A 6,139-nucleotide genomic window follows, 5' to 3' on the forward strand; every position below is an offset into this window, starting at 1 on the left:
TCTTGCTCAGGCTGGTTTCGAACTCCTGAGCTCAAACGATCCGCCCGCCTCGGCCTCCCAGAGTGCTAGGATTACAGGTGTGAGCCACCGCGCCCGGCCCTTTCAAAGGGTTTTTAAGAAATGTTATTGTGAGGTCATACTCCTAGTAATAATTACTGAATTATTGGCTTAATGTCTCGTGTCCTTTTTCTTAAAACAGTTCAATCTGGTGACCCCTATACATATCCAAAACTACCATAAGTTGGGGTTGCCTTGGGCTAATGGGTCTTGTCCTCAAGCGGCACCATTTTGTTCTACATAAAGTAGTTGAGACCACCCCCCTAATAAGAGATAAGTCTCAAGGACTGGAGTGTAAGGTGATGCCTCCTTTTTGGAAACAAGAGCCTCTCAAATTGGGCCTAGATGGCACTTCTCCAGCCCTCCATTTCCAGCTCTATAAAATGGGACAATCACAGTACCTACCTCCTAAGGTGATCATGAGGACTGCATCGTGCCTGCAGAGCATGGAGGTACACACACTCAGCGAAGGCCATCTGCTGTCATTGTCACAGTCAGTGCTGTCTGCTATCATTCTATGGCTCATTAGTACCAGGCCTCCTGACTGCTAGTCTCATCCTCTTTCTCTCATGTGATGACTTTAACACTGTCTCTGTTTTCTTGCATGCAGATTGTAAGTTGATCTCCTTTGACTAGTTATCAAGTTACCTTTGGATATATTGACTTTATATAGCAGTTCTTTCTATATTGATTGTGATCCTCTCTTTTCCAGTTTTATTGCTTTGCTCTTTGTAGCAATTTTATTACATTTTTGTTGTACAAGCTTTTAATTCTTATATATCCAAGCATTCATTTTTGTCCACTAAGTCTTAACTTTCATTGCTTCCGTAGTTAGATATGATGACATTTTCTTCTAGAATTTTAATTACAAATGAAAAGTTGAGACCCCTGCCCATCGGAGGGTGGATGCACCAGATGGGCAGGCCAGATGGGAATGGGCCAGAGAAGCAGGCTCTTCCCTCATCTGAGATGCAGACTCTGTGTAATCTGTGGGCAGCACTTGACTATCCAACCTGGCCGCTCAGGCACGCTGGAGATGCTTCCATCACAGATTGGCCAGAGCACTCTGACTGTCCATCAGTATAGCCTCAGCAACCAGGAGCAGGGCTTGGCCTCACCTAGCTCAGTGGGGTGGTCCAAACTTGGTCTGGCAGCAGCCTGGCCGTCCCTTAAGCTCCTGGGAGCCTTGGCAGTACCCAGTGTGGATTCAGTGACTGAGCAGCAAATCCACCCAAGAGACATCTTGGACACAGAAGACACGCCTGACTTATGTCACGTGGACCACATCCTCCTCCCAGCCAATGACTCTACAACTAGGAAGAGATCTGTTCTGTGGCTTCTGCTTTGGGCAACTAGGGGGCAATTCACCCACGTGTTCTGGAGTCACTTCCTGCCACCACACCTAAGAGGGGCAACAGAGCAGAGGCTCAGAGAGGAGCCACGCCCCTCTGGTGGCCTATGCATCATGCTGACAGAAGCTGGCCGTACCAGGCCTCGGCTTTGACTTGCAGCAGCCATGCCCAGGAGGGGCACTAAAGCAAAGGTTTAGAGGATAGCGATGCCCTTCTGACAGCCTGCGTGGCATAGAATAGGAGCTGGTCATCCTCGGGCTGGGCTGTCATTTCCAGCATCCTCCTCCAGGAGGAACAGCTACAAGGGCTGGCAAGGAACCTGGTCCTTCCAGTGGCCTACAGAGGCTACAGATAGAAGCTGGCCACACCAGGGCTATGTTGTGACTTCCCGGCACTCTGCAGAGGCCTAGAGAGGAAGTGTGCCCTCCTGATGGGCCCACCAGGCTCAGCGCCAGCCACAACCCAGAAGGGCTTCTCAGGCCCCCTTCCTTGGAAGCAAGGTACGACAATGACCCTGGTGACCTCGGCCAGGAGGTCCTCACAAATGGTCCCCCAGGCCACCACAGTGGCCCTGTGCAACATCTCCATCCTGACCTCCAGGCTGGAGAGAATCCAACAGCACTTGTTACATAGCTATTTCTTTTGTTCCTTGGGCCTCAGTTCTTGCAGTAGTTGTGAATCTTTGTCTGAAGTCACTACTTTCTTCTCTGATCAGTTTTCTCTTTTCAAACTGTTCTGATGTGTTTTGTACAGCTGTCATTTGGCAGTGAATGTTGGCATCTACCAGGGACACGTCTGGCACCTTTACCTAGAAGATCTCTGCCATTTCTTGCCCGTTCACTCATTATTTCTCGAGTTTTACAAAGGATCCCGTTGAAGTCTAGGTACAGCATTAACTCGGAACGTAGCACAGTCATCACTGCTTCCAGCCAGGACACGATGTCTTGGCATCCCTTCCTGCCCTCCCTGACCTTTCCCCATTTCTGGTTTTATGATTTTCTCTCAAACAAATCCTCTTTTAGAGTTAACCCTAAAGATCGCGTCTTTCCTGTCACGGTCGACGAACAGCTGCTCATGGTGTTTGCGGTGGAATCTGCTCTCTTCGAACGCAGTCTGTGGCTTTAACGTGTGTCCTGTAGTTTTGCTGAGTTTATTTGTTGCCTCTGGTAACGTGGGGGTGGATTTTCTTGGATCCTCTAGGTATACTGCTACGGCAGGTACGAAATGTGACCCCGCTTCCTGTCGTGTGTTCGTCTGTGCATTTGTGTATCTACCTCATTGCATTTTTCCTTCTAATCACACGTGTTCCTGTCGCGATGCCAGCTCCCACCAGAGTTGGGTTCTTGTCTTACCGAATTAAGAAAGCCTCCATTGATTTTATTAGAGTTTTGAATACTTGCTGAAATTTTCAAAAGAAAGTAATTGTTTACCATTTTTGCTGCTTATTATGATTATTAATAACTGTGTCGATTAGTTGTGTCATCCCCACTCTTGCATTTCCAGAATAATCCCCCGCCCAGTCGCAGTGGCATCTTTCTCTCATGGTATCACAGTCCACGTGCTTGATTTTGTACTAGAAGTGGCACGGCACCTGCCCTGCCCACCACCCGGGCTGTGGCCCTGTTGGGTACCATGTGACTTGCCACTCCTCTTCTAGGCCACATTAATGAAACCAGAATGGAACACCTGACCCAAGGGCATCAGCCAGTCATCGGAGCTGGCAGGAGACAAACTGGGCCTTTCAGGTCTGTGCAGTGCAAACAAGGGAACGGCAGCTTCTCATTGGTGTTGGAAGATGGAGGGCGCCACACGGTACTGAGAGGAGGTGAACATCGTGGGCTCCTGCTGGGCCCCCTGGGGTTGGTGCGATCCCAGCACCCCAAGGGAGGCCTGGCAGGGCCGTGTTCCTGGGCTTCTGGCAACTGCCCTCATCAGTACACATGTACGCCCACCACAGACCCCCTTGCGTTTTACCATTTGGCTGCTTCCAGAGAAGAATCCCAATGCTGGCTTTCCTCATCGTCTCACTGGCCGTTGTGAACACCTGTTAAAATGTGGTACCGTATTCTGTTCGCTAAGATGGGTGAAATCTATGCCTTCTAGTCTCAGTGAGTTTCACCAGTGCTTTTCTGTCTGGGTGTTGTTCCTTTACTCAACCCACATTGGGCCTATAAAATGAGTTCAATCACAGCCCGCCCACCCTGTGCTCTATTTCGGAAGCATTTCACCATCCTGGCACATCATCAGGTGGGGAAGTGATAACTTCTCTCTTACTAGTATACGTACTTTCTGTAGTTCTCATTGCATCTGTTTGGGTGTTTACTTTCGAAAATAGAAACTGTCTCTGTAAACTTGGCCCTCAATGTGATTTGCATATCTCTGAGAACAGTAGCTAAGTCCCGCCCCAAGTCGTATTTTGGTTGTTGGTGATCTTTTCTTGTTCCTCCTTGATCTCCCTTGTCTGTTTTATGGCACTCATGCTCAGCCTTGCACTAGAGCTGTCTGTGGACTTGGCTTCCCCCCTCCCCTCCCCTCCCCACCCTCCCCCACACGTTAGATTGTCAGCTCTTAGAAGACAGGGGTGGCCCTTCATGTCTGATCCCCTGCCAAATCTAGCACAGTGCCTTGCATCAAGTAGACTTCAATAAATACATGTTAAATGGCATTGGTCTCCTTAACTTCTTTTGTCAACACCTCATTTATCAGTTCTTCCCTCTCTCCTTTCTCCATGCCATGGAGTTCTGTACTTGTCCTTACACTTGGAGAACTGCCCCCTCCTGGGGTCAGTGTGCTATCTCAGTCCCTGCTGGGCTCGGTTAGCCTGGTGCTGGCTGCACACCTAGAGGGTGGAGGAGGTACTCTGATGGGGCTAGGCAGGTGTGCCTGGAACTCTCCCCCCACCTCAGCTAGGGCTCCCCTGAGTCTGGATTCCAGATGGGAGCAGAAAAAATGGCCAGACCCTGAGCTCCTTTGAGGGACCAGAAATAGGGTGACAAATGGCTTCTGGGACTTGAGAATCAGCCCACCTCTCCAAGCTGGGTGGGGTTGGGAGTGGGCTCAGTACTCTTGGTGGCCAGTGGCTTGCCCTCCCTCTGATGACCACTGCCTCAGAAAAGGCGGGGGTGGGAGCAGGCCCCCTCCCCCAGTTTCCCGACCCTTCAAATGCTAACAAGGCTGTCAAGTCAGCTGCCCAGCCGTTGAAGGACACACACAGAGGGCTCCGGGATGTGAGCCCAGACAGGGAGCTCAACAAGAGGAAGGGCCCTTCCTCATCGGGGTGCAGCTCTAGGCACCCATGGGGGCTGCTTTACCCACTAGACAGGGCAGCTGCCTCCCAAACCCTCCACCCCCAGATCTCATGCCTGCTCCACTCCCAGCCCAGCCATCTCTGCTTGCAAGCCAGTTAGTTGTCGGGAAAGTACCATGATGTGCTTGTTACTGAGAATCCACCTATTCTGGAAACCTGTGCAAGCTCTGTTCCGGCAAGCCTCAGCTGTGCATGTCCCATTTGGACAGTTACCACTGTACCCGAGGGAGAGGGGACAGCCTGGGGCTTTTCCCCAGGGTCCTGTGGGCCCCTGGTAGGGGTTTGAGGATATTCCTTCCTGCCCCTCTCCTAGTGCCCCTGCCTTCCTGGGCCCTGTAGCTCCTCTAGCACCACCCTTTGCAGAACAAACAAGAAGGTGTCTGAGGAAACAGGACCTGCCTCTTGTTCCCCTTTGGTGGAACATTCAAAAATCCAGAGGTCCCCTAGAAGTCTTTTGCTGGCCTGAGAGTTCATGGTCCCCAGACCCGCATCTCCTGGGCCGGTGGCGGGACACTCCTGATTCCTCTAGCCCGGGTTCCCCACCACACCCCTCCACCCCAGGACACCCGGCTCAGCTAGCAATGGGGGCTTCTGCTTTGATGCTCACTGCATTTTAGCTCCGCCTGCAAAGTCTCCCAACGCATTTTCCTGAAGCTTCCAGAGCCGCGTCTTTGTCCACCCTCACTAGTCCCCCTAACAGACACAGCCCCTTCCGTGTGCCAGCCTGGGCCGGCCCATGGCAACGCAGGAGTCCTGTGCTAAATACGTTTCACTCAACAGCTGACTGCACAATAAAAAAGAGGGCCCCCAATTTTTTTTCAGGCAAGGCAAGTCAGAAAAACCTTCTGCTCCCTCATCCCTTTGACCTTTATCCAAGAAGCATATATTGAGCACCTGTTGTGTGCTGGGCCCCAGGGATGCAAAAGCAATGACAAGTTCTCTGCCCTCAAGGACAGAAGGCCAGAGAGAGAAAGACATGTAGTCCTACAGGAATAGTCTCCAAGCCGTGCTCCCAGGATGAGAGCACTTTAGTAGATGCAGCTCACACTTCAACTAAAAACACTAAGCCACACACACACGATATTAGCAAGTGAGTCTTCTCCCTCATTCTCAGATTCTGTTTATTTTACATCCCTCCGGAGCTCCTCCCCATCCCCGCCCTGTCCCAGCCTCCTGCGGCCTCGCTGGCCTCCCCGCCCAGCCCAGTTCCACCTGGCAGGGCAGCCGGGGTGCTCTCTGCACCCAAGGTGAGCTCTCTCCTGCCAACAGCCTGGCGGAAGGCAGGGCCAGGAAGCAGCTCCAGGGGGCTGGTCCCCACCTGAGCGCCAGAGCTCCACGCTGCCCAGCAGGCCCTACTGTGCTACAAGGACAGAAAGGCCCGAGCACTTTCAAAAGTGGGGCCCTGCCTGGTGCTGTGAGCTAC

This window comes from Propithecus coquereli, unplaced genomic scaffold, assembly GCF_000956105.1.
Source record: "Propithecus coquereli isolate 6110/MARCELLA unplaced genomic scaffold, Pcoq_1.0 Scaffold748, whole genome shotgun sequence".
NCBI lineage: Eukaryota > Metazoa > Chordata > Mammalia > Primates > Indriidae > Propithecus > Propithecus coquereli.